The sequence below is a fragment of the Eleutherodactylus coqui genome, chromosome 2, assembly GCF_035609145.1.
Source record: "Eleutherodactylus coqui strain aEleCoq1 chromosome 2, aEleCoq1.hap1, whole genome shotgun sequence".
Classification (NCBI taxonomy): Eukaryota; Metazoa; Chordata; class Amphibia; order Anura; family Eleutherodactylidae; genus Eleutherodactylus; species Eleutherodactylus coqui.
In genome coordinates this window covers 115,600,125-115,614,576 of record NC_089838.1, presented here as the reverse complement: position 1 = coordinate 115,614,576, position 14,452 = coordinate 115,600,125, and the positions used below count along the sequence as shown (strand labels likewise).

Sequence of the window (14,452 nt, the reverse complement as noted above, 5' to 3'; positions counted from 1 at the left end):
AAATTTCTGTGTATATATATATAATAGAATTTTCAGCTTACCTTAACTTAACTTGGACTGGTCAATTCTAGAGATGAGCGCGCCTACTCGGTAAGGTAGTTACTCGAGCGAGCATCGCGCTTCTCGAGTAATTGCTTAGTGATCCGAGCAGGCTCGGGTGGCCCTGTGGGGGCGAGCGGGGAGAAGAGAGAGAGATCTCTTTCACTCTTCCTCCCGCCCGCTCCCCCCTGCCCCCTGCAGCCCACCCAAGCCTGCTCGGATCACTAAGCAGTTACTCGAGAAGAGCGATGCTCGCTCGAGTAACTGTCTTACCAAGTAGGCTCGCTCATCTGTAGTCAATTCGTAATTACCAATTCGTAATTTCCTTGAAGTGAAGCGAGGCATTTTTAACAGAAAACACTGCACGTTACCGAGTTTTGTGATAGACATGATGATTATTTATAAAATGTCTATCGATTAATATAACCCAAATGTATTTTGTTGTTGTAATGACTTTTAGCTCAAGAGTTTAAAGGACACACACACAATCTAATCATAGTATTTGCTAGACAATGGATGTCTGATCTAATGTTAGTTAAGTACATAGAAGTTACACAAGTTGCACAACCAGCTTCTAAGAGTTAAATCACAGTGTTATGTTATTGCTTGAGTGTTTTCCCAGTCCTCCCATCCTCCACACACAGAATCTTCTTGAACAAAGGGATATCTACTTTCACTTTCAGATTTGGACACATGTTAAAGACAAAGGCTTCTACTTGAGAGAGGTGGGGAGAAGGGGAGGCGGGGGATTCTATATGATCCGACAAATGAGAATCCTATATGTTACTGATGTAACCTGTTGCACGCCCATTGTGTGTCTGTACAATAAAAGGCCCTGTCTGGCTGTTTCTGGGCAGAGAGCCATTTTGAGCATGAGACTGATACCTCGTGTTTGACTTGGTCAGTGTGCGCATACTGCTTCTACACAATACTCAATTTGGAAGCGACAAAATACCCCAAAAGCCTGCTGGAGAAAATTATAATCCAGTTCAGTGGCGTCTCCTGGGTGGACCGAGTTAAGAGATTTTGATTTCTTTCATTCTGGAAAAATACAGAGATCGGCGGATGGCACGCAGAACTCAGGGGCCCGAAAATCTACAGAACACGGTAAGATTGCTTTATGTAAATCTACCGATGTGATCTGGGTTCTGACTGCTTTTCTGCCTGTTCCTGGTCCAGAGTGATAAATCAATGAAAGGCAGGTAATATAGTTCTTTCTTACTCGGAAAAGACCCCCGTTTTAACCTGCTTAAGGGGTATTTTGTATGCTGTGTCTGTTATGTCTGAGACGGTTAAAAATTGTGTATACAAGACCAAGAGATAAATTCTGTGAGGGTTAATGTGTCAGAAGGGCGGACTCGGCTGTTTAAGTCTGAGGGAACACGCCAGTGACACGTGCTCCTAGGTAAAACTAGTGTGAGGTTAGGAAGATTTATGATACGAATACTTACCATATGATTGAGCGTGTTATGTTCTCATATGTGGAAAGGTATTTACGGGTGAATATAGCCGTGGTGTGACGGCTGATTTCTCCAGAATATTGTTGAAGTTTTGGTCATTGAAAATAATCGTCAGTCTCTGTGTATAGCTAAATGTCCTGTCTAGATCGTGTACAAGGAGTGCTCTTGGGGATTACTAGTATACGGTGGGCTGTTATAAAGGTAGATGAGATATATACCTTGGGTTGATATAAAGGTGGATATATATATATACCTTGAGCCGTTGTGGGTATTCTCCAGTAATCCCGTCTGTCTGCTATTATAGAAACAATGTGCAGTGTTGATTATTGGGGGAGGGGTGCTGGTAAGAGAGTGGACTGAAGTTAAGCCACTAAGAGCACTTCTCAATTAACCCTTTCTGTTTACTTTGTCTTTCCCTGTGTTTTATAGAATTAATGCGTATTGTAATCTGAGTGGGAAAGAAGGGTTATATGGGAAGGATTTGAAGAAAGCAGATTTTACAAAAGAAACAGTACTGTGTGCAGAAACTTTGAATAGAATAGAATAAGCAGGCAGAATAGAATGAGGGATCAGTACAGGATGTTTTGGAATATGCAAAACATGTAGAAATGTTATACAAAGAGAAGGCTCAGGAAAAGTTGCAGAAAGGAATGTTAGGTCATGGACAGATAAGCAGAAATGCTAGGTCATGGACAGGTAAGATAGGTTGTAGAAAGTTTTCAGAAGATGAGCAGGAAGCCTAGCAGAAAGAAATGTGTTTTTAGATTGCTAGAAGGAGGTATAATGTAGTTAAGAGATTGAAGAGGGGAAAGCATGTAGGGGGGGTATGTGTATTGCTAATGAACAATGTAATGTCTTTGTGTTGACTGCGGCCCCTCCCTGTAATGGCGGCCGTGCTTGCAATGTTTACAATCCAACATGGTGTGACTCTGCAGTAAATGTAGTGAGGCCTGCCCCCACCCTGAAGTTACTTCCCCCCATGTGCTCACTTTCAGGGTGTGTGATGTTACTTCCGGTCCCTCCCCATCCGGGGCAGGACCTGGCCCCGCCCCTTCCTCCTCCAGCAGCCATCTTGCCTCACCTGGAAGTGCTGCTGCCCCTGGCCCCGCCCGTTCCTCCGGCAGCCATTTTGCCTCACTTGGGAGATTTGTAGCCCCGCCCCTTTCTGCCTCTGGCGGTCATTTTGCTGCATTTGGGAGGCCTATATTCCCCAATGCCACTGTATCCAGTGCTAACATCATGATTGTCTGAAGTAAGGTTTTGTTTGACCAGACTTTGTTACGCTCCAAGATGTGGCCACTTTGGATGTGTGATAAGTTCAGGGAAACAAACCTTTGTGGAGATGCAGCTTGGGACATGGTAGATGACTAAGCTGGTTTATAGTGCATGGAAGATTGGAGTTGATGCATGGGGGGCAGAGGCCGGGAATACATGACAGGGGACGCTCTCTCATGTTCCCAGGGGCTCTGTTTTCCACTGCCCGCTTCTCCAATGGATGCTCAGACAGATGATGTTACGGAAGGCTCCTACAGATGAAATAATTTCCCTATAGTCACCCAGCAAACTTTTTCATGCAATTTGGTGAAGTAATTTTACTTTTTATGTGAAGAAAGAGGGACTGAATTGCCCAGAGTAGGATGTTAATTCATCCGTATTTTTTAGTTTTTCTTTAAGTCTTTTGTATATTCTAGTGTCAGTCTACACTGAAGCTATAATTATATTCCGACAGGAGAGTAAAAGCTAAACGCTGGTCATACCCTGAAATACTATTACACTGGGTGACGTAAAATTTTACTTGTGTTGCGCCCCCTTGTGTTAAAAAATGCTAACTGCGACCTGAAATAAAAAAAAAAAAAAATTTTTTAAGGAGATTTTTGCTCAGACTTCGCTGCATACAATGTCACCTTGACCTACAAAGTGCTTGTTTTTGTGCCTCTTGGTTTACTAGTTTGAACGCAATGACTCTTTTTCCATTGAGTATTGCGGTTCAAAAGGGGGGAGGCATAGGTGATCTGGGTCATAGATGATCTAGGTGTTGTAGATCAGCTATTGGGTTTGGAAAAAAAATAAATAAATGATTTTGTGCTACAAGATTCCGAGCCATGTGAAATAGAACATCAGAACGATTATTTAGTACTAATTCAGTAAGAAACTGCAGATATGCAAACAGTTATCAGAACCTCTGTTGATAATGCATATGTTGAGCTTTTTGCAGATGGTACCAGGGTGAGGATTGATGACTCCACATCGGATATGCAGTGGTCACACAACAAGATGTCCTAGAAGCAGAAGCTCTGCCTCCGCATGTCACAGTACAATAAGCGGAATGGAAGGCCCTCACTGAGGCGTGTAGAGTGGCGAGAGGTAAGACCGGCAATCCTTTACACTGACTCCTGGTATGCATTTGGCATAGCTCATGATTACGGCCCAATATGGAAGGCCAGACAGTTTTCTACCTTAGCAGGACAACCAATTGAGAATGGTGCAGCGGTACAGAGTCGCATGGAGGCCCTACTTCTACCTGACAAAGTTGAGAGTTCGCACCGATTCCTACACTGGAGAGGCGAGAGACGACACCCTCGCTGACAGCGCAGCAAAGGCAGCGGCCCTCAAGCCGTGGAAGAAAGAAGAAAGGTACTGACAGCATGAGTCAGTGGCAAAAAACTTTGGACATTGACAAAAATTTGGACTTTGATATGCTAAAGACTTTTACAGTTACCAGCCAGCAAGGAAGGAAAGAATAAATGGACTAATATGGGAGCAGCAGAAACAGGACAGCGTGTGGTGACCAGTCAACAGCACTTGCCCACCACAGTTCCTGTATCCCATGATGGCCCAGCTGATGGACGGAAAGACCCACCTAGTAAAGCAGTAATGACGACGACGCTTGAAAGAGGTTGGGCGACTTCTAGATTCTCTGTAGCTGCTGCATCATTTGTCCGGTTTAGCATGATCTATGCCATAGGTGAGACAGGGCAGAAGTAAATTTGCCACACCACACTTGCCGGGACCACTCTACCCATTTCAGGGATTGCAAATTGACTACGTTCAGCTCCCACTTGTTGGGAAGTATGAATACGTGCTTGTTGTTGTTGATGTCTTTGCAGGTTGGAGGCCGACCCTGTTACCAAGGTAAACAAGTAGGTAACCGCAAAGAAGCTCATGAACGAGGTAAACTGTGAATATGGGGTACCAGAGGTGATTCAGAGTCAGACAGAGGTATAAACTTCGCAGGTGAATGTAACATGTCATGTCTGCTCTGGGTGTATCCCAGGCCTTTTACATACTGTACCACCTTTAGTGTAGTGGAAAGGTGGAGAGACGTAGTGGCACGCTAAAAGTAAGATACTTAAAAATGACGCCACTTTGGAAAGACTGTCATCCAATAGCCTTATACAGTGTTAGATATGAACCCAGGGGGGATTATACATTATCTCCCTACGAGATTGTTTGGGCTAGCCCCAAGACTAGGTCGTTACTATCCTCAGTAGTTACAATTACAATCTGATGTGTTGACTGAGTATGTGATTTCCGTTGTTAAAGAACTAACCAAAGCCTATGCACAGGTGTTCTCTTCCAGACTCAGAGGCAGACACTGGGACACATATCTTGCAGCCTGGGGATTGGGTGTGCATCAAGAAGTTCCCCAGGAAGCACCCTCCTGAGCCCCGATTTGATGGCCCCTACCAGGTGCTTCTGACTACTGCCACAGCTGTGAAACTAGCCGAAAGACTTACATGGATCAACGCTTCATACTGTAAGAAAGCTTCAGATCCGGGAGACCAGTCTTAGTTGTGCCAAAGACGTTACTCTGGTTAGGGCTAGTGAGAGAGGAAGGTAGCAACTGGAATCCTTAGTCGGAAGAATATGGGGGTATGGTTACCTTCTAGTATAACTCGTCCAATGCTCAAGTAGCCGCATATTCCTTCGACTATTGTACTGTGGTCCCGTGTCTAGGCGCAAGATCCCACCGCAGGCCAGATTTAGCTCAGTCCAGCTGGTTATATGACTTATATACCCGGGGAATACAATATGCTTGCGCCACTGATAACGTCTGGGGAGAAGACTGCCGTTATTGGGGATTAGTGGGATGGAACGCAGGAACAGACTAGTCCTATAAACCGCGAAGTGCCTTAAATAAGAAAAATAGGAGCGGGAAATCCCTAATTAGTCGTATAACCCTCCTTGAGAATAATAAGGACAGCAGGTATTGGAAGGCTGAACTTAGTATGTTGCTTGGTTTTAATGCGGTTTTTACATTAACCATGGGAGATCCAAGCCCGGGGGACGGGGAGACTTATAGTCTGGGGACATACCGGTACGGGAGGACAGATCCCTTAGGGAAGTTTAAAATAAGGGATATGGTAGATGCAGCCGAATGGAAGCCTTCACTTAGTCCCGTGCCCATAATTAACCCCCTCCGCCGTAAGATAAAGACCTTGACGAACATGATGATCATAGCCGACCCTACCTTTTGAGGACACCTTGACAGTAGCGACTGGCTACTCTGACCAGAATCTCTGGTTGGAGTTGATGAGGTACAATGCTAACAGGAGCAACAAGTCTAACTGTTGCGTGTGCGGTAGTGCCCGACCACACTTGGGGATGGTCCCCCTAAATCTCCCTGTAGATGCTGAAGAGTGGTTTATTAGTCTCTTCACGAACATTTCCGCTAATTACACTGTCCGTGAGAAATGGAAGAAGGAATACTCTATAACTACTTAAGTGTTTTGCACCGGAGAGAGTATTACTGACTACCCTGGAAACTACACCTGCCAGGCAAATAGGCAGGGTAGAGGGAGATTTTTGGGGAACTCACCAACGGGTATTGCTCCTCCTACAGTATGATAGGAGGGGAATAGATGCAGAATCAGGTCCAGTCCTTAGGAGACGTTTACTGGCTTTGTGGAGACATGAGGTAGAGGACCCGCCTGGAGGGTAATTGGACAGGGGAGTGTGCCTTAGTAAAGCCCTTATGCTCCTCCACATCCTGTCAGACACCAATGTTTTCCTTGTTTGAAAAAGATGAAGAGCCAGTTCCGATAATGCCAAACACATACGCTACCAAAGAAAAGGAGAAATGTACTAGTACTGCGCCTGCCCCGATCTCCTAAGATGGACTGTCAGTGGAATTCCCATTTGCCAAGGGATAGTGCAGAAGACCTTAGGTTCCGGCGAGGGCACACCCTGTGGGGTGTTAACTTGTACAGATAGAGGGTATGGATGCCCGGAAATGAGCCCAGGGAATCCATGGCCTCCCTCTGAGGTGAGGTAGGGATTCCCCCCCTCCTAGGAGTAGGGACTTACGGGCAGTGGGAAAACCCTGACGCAAGGGTGAGGCGACCTGGACGTGTTCACCATTAGGACTATCTCCAGGAGGGACATTGGTGTGGGTGAAGATTAGGGAGTCCCACGCCGTGCGTACCTGTGCACGCTACTAGTATTGTAACATTATACTAGAGCGAGAAGAGAGACCCCTGGTGGTAGTTTTGATCTACACGTATACATTGACATCATAGGATAGCCAAGGGGGGTACCTGACAAGTTTTAAAAATTAGAGATCAAGTTAAAACTAGATTCGAGTCCATTTTCCCGATCATTATGGTAAATAAATGTTGACTGGATTAATTATGTTTATTATAATTAGCAGCGGTTTATAAATTATACTAGAGACGCCTTATAGGGACTAGTCGACCAATAGGATCTACCTCGACTATGACTTTTTTTTTAAAAATAGAGTGACCTTAGATATGACTTTAGCTAAAAGGGGAGTGTCTGAAAAGATGATAGGGGAGACTTGTTGTACCTACATCCTAGACGACACGTGACCCGCGGGTAAAGACGCAGTTGCCATTAAGAAGCTGACCGCACTAACTAAAAAGAGCTAACTTTTGGGACCAGCACTCGCCATGGATGAGCGGGTGGTAAAGGATCCTGGCACAGACGGGCGTCGCTGTTGTATGTGAACTGATGGTTACCCTTTCTGTTCTAGTCTGCTGTGTTATCCCCTGTGTCAGAGAGACCTGTGAAACTGATGCTGGAAAAGCCGCTCCCACCATGAGTTTGCTGGATGCATCCCCAGAAGGAGTGGACAAGTCCTACACCCCCTTGAAGACTCTAAAACGAACCTTCAACGCGCTCCAGTTATAGGCTCACGCGCAGAAAACTGTGAAAATTAGATAGAGAATTAGAGGATAGACATTTTAAGGGGGGATTGTGATAGACATGATGATTATTTATAAAATGTCTATCGATTAATATAACCCAAATGTATTTTGTTGTTGTAATGACTTTTAGCTCAAGAGTTTAAAGGACACACACACAATCTAATCATAGTATTTGCTAGACAATGGATGTCTGATCTAATGTTAGTTAAGTACATAGAAGTTACACAAGTTGCACAACCAGCTTCTAAGAGTTAAATCACAGTGTTATGTTATTGCTTGAGTGTTTTCCCAGTCCTCCCATCCTCCACACACAGAATCTTCTTGAACAAAGGGATATCTACTTTCACTTTCAGATTTGGACACATGTTAAAGACAAAGGCTTCTACTTGAGAGAGGTGGGGAGAAGGGGAGGCGGGGGATTCTATATGATCCGACAAATGAGAATCCTATATGTTACTGATGTAACCTGTTGCACGCCCATTGTGTGTCTGTACAATAAAAGGCCCTGTCTGGCTGTTTCTGGGCAGAGAGCCATTTTGAGCATGAGACTGATACCTCGTGTTTGACTTGGTCAGTGTGCGCATACTGCTTCTACACAATACTCAATTTGGAAGCGACAAAATACCCCAAAAGCCTGCTGGAGAAAATTATAATCCAGTTCAGTTTCACAGTCCGATATTATGATAGCCAATGTGAAATTAGCCTGAAGCGGTCATGGCACTTTAATTGTTTACTTCTGCACAGTGGCTGTACCTGGTACTGCAGCTCCTAACATCCAGTCTCATTCAAGTGAACGGGATGAGCGTCAGGCCTTATTCACACGACCATATATATGCAGCTACTGAAGCCGCGTCAAACATCGCAACTATCTGAAGCATTAGTTTCCAATGTATTCATTAAGATGAATGATTTTTAGGGATGTAAAAAAATATCACGCCAGGAAAAAACGCACATTGGCGACCGAAAATGGCAACCGATTTTTATATAGCGCGTGAAAAGATAGGTCTTGCCCTATTCTTTGTCGAGATATGCTGGAAGCTCCCATAAACTTATATGGGAGCTGTAGAAAAAAGGAGGAAGGAGTTAACCTGTGTCCAATGCTGGGAAAAGAAGACAGCTGGCTCTATTTAAGCATTAGTAGTCATTCCAAAGATTTCTGCCAATTGATGGATTTCCGCGCTGCAGCTTATTTTTTTTCAAATATGCCACAGCCACCTGTGTGAATTGACAAGAAAATGCTAATTAAGATTGGGGCTTGATCGCGGCTATTCTTCTTTCATGCAATTTTATAGAGCTATCAGGTGAGCGTAAAAACGCATACGGTCTTCTAAAAGAGGCCTTTATACTATGCACAGCTGCCTGTATGAATGAGTCACTGTCTAATCTATAGACATAAAAGGGGACGTGGCCATTTATTGTGATGATTGGTGGGTCCTAAGGGCCCTTTTACACGAGCCAATAAATTATTCGGATTTCTGCATCTAGCGGGAATCTGAATGTATATTGTCCCATCTAAATGCATGCCTCGACTGAATGACACACGAGCATTTGTTTGCCTCTCGATCGTTGTTCAGTTTCTGCATGCAGAAAACTGAATGACGGATCTGCTCGTGTAAACAGGCAGTCGTTGACTTATGAACAACTGCCTGTTTACTGTGAATGGAGGCGGGCGGGTCGGTATGATCTCTGGCCTCCTCCACCTCCATTCACCAGCGTTGATTGTTCCTGTGTAAAACCACATGTGAATGTTTAAATAAGGAGGGATTGCTCTGAAGTCGATGGGTACGATAGATAGTGGTAAAATAATATACTTGCTATTTTATATAGACAGAAGGGGCTTAAACATCTGGCATGTAGCAGCAGCCTAGTGTGTGACAAGGATGTGCTTTATGTTCCTGCTTCAATTACTCTATTTTTAACTCTTTCCAATCCACTGTCGGACATCTAAAGACATTATGATTTAATGCTGTACAGCTCCGATGCTGGAAGACGTCTGTCGGGGTTCTCTTACTGTATATTGCCAGCCTCTCTGCTGTCAGAGCCTATCCAACGTGTCACCTCATGCAGTACTGGCTTTAGCCAGCAGATAGCACCGTTGTATAACGGCAGAAAAGAGTAAGCCCCCTAGGAAAACGAGGATACTAATTGGATTGGAAAGGGTTAAATAGAGTAGATTTGACAGCTGATAGATTATTTTGAGCTATAATGACCTTCAAATCGCAAGAAGAATAAAGGCAATGGGAACAGTTTTACTTACATCGGACCTATTTCTGGGGGTACTTGCTTTCCCAATCCTCCTTCTGCTGTTTCTCCCATGGTCTCGTATGCAGCATTCATTTTTTGGCACTTGCTTATTACAGCCGTTAAGGTTCAGCAATTTTGGCCTTAAATGACATCACAATGGCTCCTAAATTATTCAGCCATGCTACGTAGTGATTAATATTACACTGAAATACGTCTACTCTGCCACAATTTAACACGTTCAATAAAATTGTCACAGAGATAAGAATCCTGTGGATACCAGTATCAAGGATCAGGGGAATCATTAGCTAATTGCTTCCTTTTTCCCACCGTCAGTATGCCCAGAATGCTGTAGAGATGCTGTTATCTACAACTCTACGTCATCTGCTCTCAGCTAAATTACTGATGGTGCTACATTTTTTGGTGCAAGAGGTCTGTAATAAATTTCTGTATAATAAATTCTCCCTGCCCATTGCACTGTACTAGAAGATATACCCGTGCGTTGCACGGCGATTTTATGAGTAGCGGTCCTGAAATATACAAAGTGGCCACAACAATGAAACCCGTACTGCACTGTTTTGGAAGTTGTCCAAAATAAAAAGCTGTTGCCCAAAGCAACCAACCATAGCTCAGCTTTCATTTGTTATTCTGCTGAGGTGAAATGAAAGCTGCGCCGTCATTGGTTGCTGTAGCAACAGCTTTTAATCCTTTTAGTGCTGAGGTAAAATGAAAGCTGTACTGTGATTGGTTGCTATATATTGTACTGCTGAGGTGAAATGAAAGCTGTACTGTGATTGGTTGCTATGGGCAACAGTTTTCAATCCTCGGTTGCTCCATGTATTCCTAACTGGGGACATATCATTTCCTGAAACACAAATTGCCAGCGCTCAGTAAGGCTCTTCTAGTGGGAAATAACCAGCAAATTTGGGGGTTGCTGCATTAAAATTCAAGAGACAACAACATTTCTGAATTTTGTTTTAGTTTTACTAATATAAAATGGTTTTACTAGAGTTGCTCCTGTCTGAATCTCCCAACAGAAGTTTAAAAAGTAACTATCATTTTATAAAACTTTAATACTAACTAGAGATGAGCGAACGTACTCGTTTAGGGCAATTTCGCAATCGAGCATCGCTTTTTTCGAGTAACTGATAACTCGGGCGAAAAGATGCGGGGGCCGGCATGCTGGAGCGGGGGGTAGCAGTGGGGAACTCTCTCCCCCCCCCCACCCCCTCACCCCCGAATCTTTTCGCCTGAGTAGTCAGTTACTCGAAAAAAGCGCTGCGCTGCGAAATCGCCCTAAACAAGTACGTAAGTTTTTATTGATGGGGGTCTAGGCGCTGAGAGCCCCAGAGATTGCTGGATGGAAGATCTATGATTAGCGCGTTGGAACCTCCAGTTGGAAATTCCGTCACAGTTCCGGCTCAAAATACTAGAAGAAAAAGCGCTGCATGCAGTGCTGTCTAAAAGCTAAACAGCTGAGCAAAACCCCAAACGGACCCCATTATAGTGAATAGGGTCCATTTGATGCTGTTGGTTCCATCCTGAGACGGAGCAGTTTGGCCCCTTTCCTGCTCCCCAAATGGAACAGGGAACCAGAACCCCAAGCACAGATGTGAACCCACCCTAACTCTGCCTCTCTAAGGGAACCTGAACAGAGCTGAACACAGCCAAAGGGGCAAAGTGCTCAGTTGAGTGCTTCTGTCCTTTCATTTCAGTGAGATCATAGGTCTTTGTTGGGTAATTAAATCCACCAGACAAATAAATACAAAACAGTAAACATAAGTAGCTAAAGGATGTCACAGTTTATGGGCTCCTGCTCATGGGTGCTGCTCATATTTGCTGCAGAATCCGAAAGAATGACAGGAACGCGCGGACCCCGCTGTTGCCAGAGCCGTATTCCGCAAACTAAATCCGGCTTTGCCTTGTGCAGGAAGGAGGTCTATGGCTAAGAAGTACAGTGATGTTGCAGCACTTGGTATAATAAAGACAATTAAGTCATAATAAAGGGTTATTGCATGTAGTGATGTCAAGGTAAAGAAGTAATACTGGCAGTAATGTCACAAAACAAGCTAATAAATAGTAATGTTAAACTTTATAACTAAGAATAAGCGTGATGTTCCTGCACGGAGGTGATAAATACAATTATTTCACAATACAGGAATAATAAATGGCATTGTAATACTGGGTAATACATACAGGAATGGCAGTTGGGTCGGAATAAATACAGTGATGAAACAACAGTGGAGTAATAAACACAGTGATATAGTTAAATCACTCAGAATGCAAAGTGCTATGTTAAATTAATACTATGATTTAAGATAAGTATTCCCATCACAGTGAGCATTGGCGGTGCCATGCGGCAAAAAATCGCTCATGTGTATGACCCATTCAAAAGAATGGGGTTAATATTTGTGCATCTCGCAATACACAAATCTCACACGATTTTCTCGCTCGTGTGAAGCCGGCCTGAATGTAGTGGCAGGCAACCAATTTACTAGACTAGATAGAGGAGGAGGGGTCATTGTCATCTCAGGTTTGGGTCCCAGAAGTGGAAATAAATAAATCAATTATAGCAAAAAAAAAATAGACCCCGGAATGTAGAAAACATCACACTGCAAAGTGATAGCAGCAAAACAAAAACGTAAAATGTGGTGGCTCTCAATGCAAAAAACTGAAAAATACACTGCAACCTGAAGACAAAAATGAGCCATGCTCCTAAAAATGGGTATTCCAGAGACTGGACATTTTGTTTTCACTCATCAATTAGATAGTTGAAAACTGATAGATTAGTGGAGGACCGACCGCTGGAATCCCCGCCCTGCACCACCTGCAATGAGGATGAGATTGAATGAGACTGCTTTCATTTTCAATGGGACTGTTGGAAATAGCATTTAAATAATTAATTTAATAGAAATAAAATAAATGAAGTGGCGGCTGCACACGCATGGCTAAGGCTACCCTCACACAGGCATTTGTAAAAATGCCACATCTTTCAACACAGTGTTTAAAGCGTTTTTGCTTTTGCTTAGGATTGTGACAACTAAAACCTTTCTTTAGAAGCACAATTGAAAGAATCAGTAAGGCTGCCTGTCCACGGGCGATGATCCGCTGGCGATAACTCGCCTGTGGATCACGCTCTGTGAAGCTTTCCATAAGCGAAGAATCACAGCGATTCTCCGCTCAAGGGATTTAAATCTCAGCATGCTGCAATTGCAGCGATTCTCCGCGGTGAGCCTATCTATCAGATAGGCTCATCTCGGAGACCGGTCAGCGGTCTTCCCCCGCAGTGGAATATTGCTAGCGATGTTCTGCCTCGGCCGTGAACAGGGGGCCTAAATTAGCTGTAGTCTACTAGATAAAGTAACATACTCATATTGTGTGTAAAATGCCCTCTTAGAATATCTTCTAAGTGAAACTTATTGTCATGTCTACACGAATCTGCCAGCAGAGTGAGAGTACAATGTTTCAGATGATCAATATCTACTATTTACTTCCGCTCATTGTCTCCTGTTCTACCTGTTAATGCATTATGGTAAATCCAACAAAAGTATCCTGAAACCAAGAGGGGGCACTTCCCAGCAAGTGGCCCATGGCCAGTATCCATTAATTTGCTTCCAAATGCCATTAGAAATCTGGATTAAAAATTGAGACTTTGGTTGCTCATCTTGGTCATTTTGAGGTTTATGACCTGGCCATAATTTACATGGTTTGTTTTTTTGCTCACTTGCCACCCACTATGGAGCATCATTTGCCCACCACCAGGGGAGTATCTATAGAGGATGCAGGGGATGCGGTTTGCCCCCGGGCCCAGGAGCCTTAGGGGGCCCATAAGGCCTCTCTTCTCCATATAGGAAACCCAGTACTATCAGTAAAGCATTATAGTTGGGGGCCCTGTTACAAGTTTTGCATTGGGGTCCGGGAGCTTCAAGTTACGCCTCTGCCCACCACCCAGGACCACTGGTTGGTACCTGCTCCCTGTTAACCTGATTCTTTCCCATCTCCTCCTCCTTTTTACTTCTCAAAGTCTCCTTATTTGTTTTCCACTACCAAACAATCTAAAGTACTTTAATTGAACATTGATTTAGCATATTTTATAGGCCAAAAGTGTTGAAGCTATCTGTAGGACAGGACAATGTGGTCGCCCACCTACTGGGCCAGCCTGCTTTATAAGTTTCCTGCTTCGTTATATCCTTGTCTTTGTTCCTACCTCCTCCTCTCTTGCACATCACTTACATTTCATCTACCTATCCTTTTCTGGTAGGCAGGCCACCATAGACTTTTACCTGGGGTTTTACACAACCTTCTATCTCTCACTGCTTTTCTATTTTCTTATTCGTCATTTATTAGGTTTCTTTTTGTACTCCAGCATAATCACAACATAAATCTTCTTCTGCGCACTAACTAGTTGTGTGGCAATTCCACCTGCAATCACATTATGATAAAAGTCTTACTCTGAAGTACAATCACATCTGCACCTTGCCAGAATCTGAGTACTTTGTGTACTTTGGCGATATCCTTGTCTTTTATTCAGTTACTAAGTGCAGT

At 43.8% G+C, this 14,452-nt stretch overlaps 1 long non-coding RNA gene across 1 annotated transcript; it reads left to right on the top strand.

The window, feature by feature from the left end:
- Nucleotides 1-422: 422 nt before the first annotated feature.
- On the top strand, nucleotides 423-8,212 carry LOC136611646 (uncharacterized). The gene is made up of 2 exons (XR_010790301.1): nucleotides 423-3,832; nucleotides 3,939-8,212. It is a non-coding gene; the product is annotated as an uncharacterized lncRNA (long non-coding RNA).
- The last annotated feature ends 6,240 nt before the right edge of the window (nucleotides 8,213-14,452 follow it).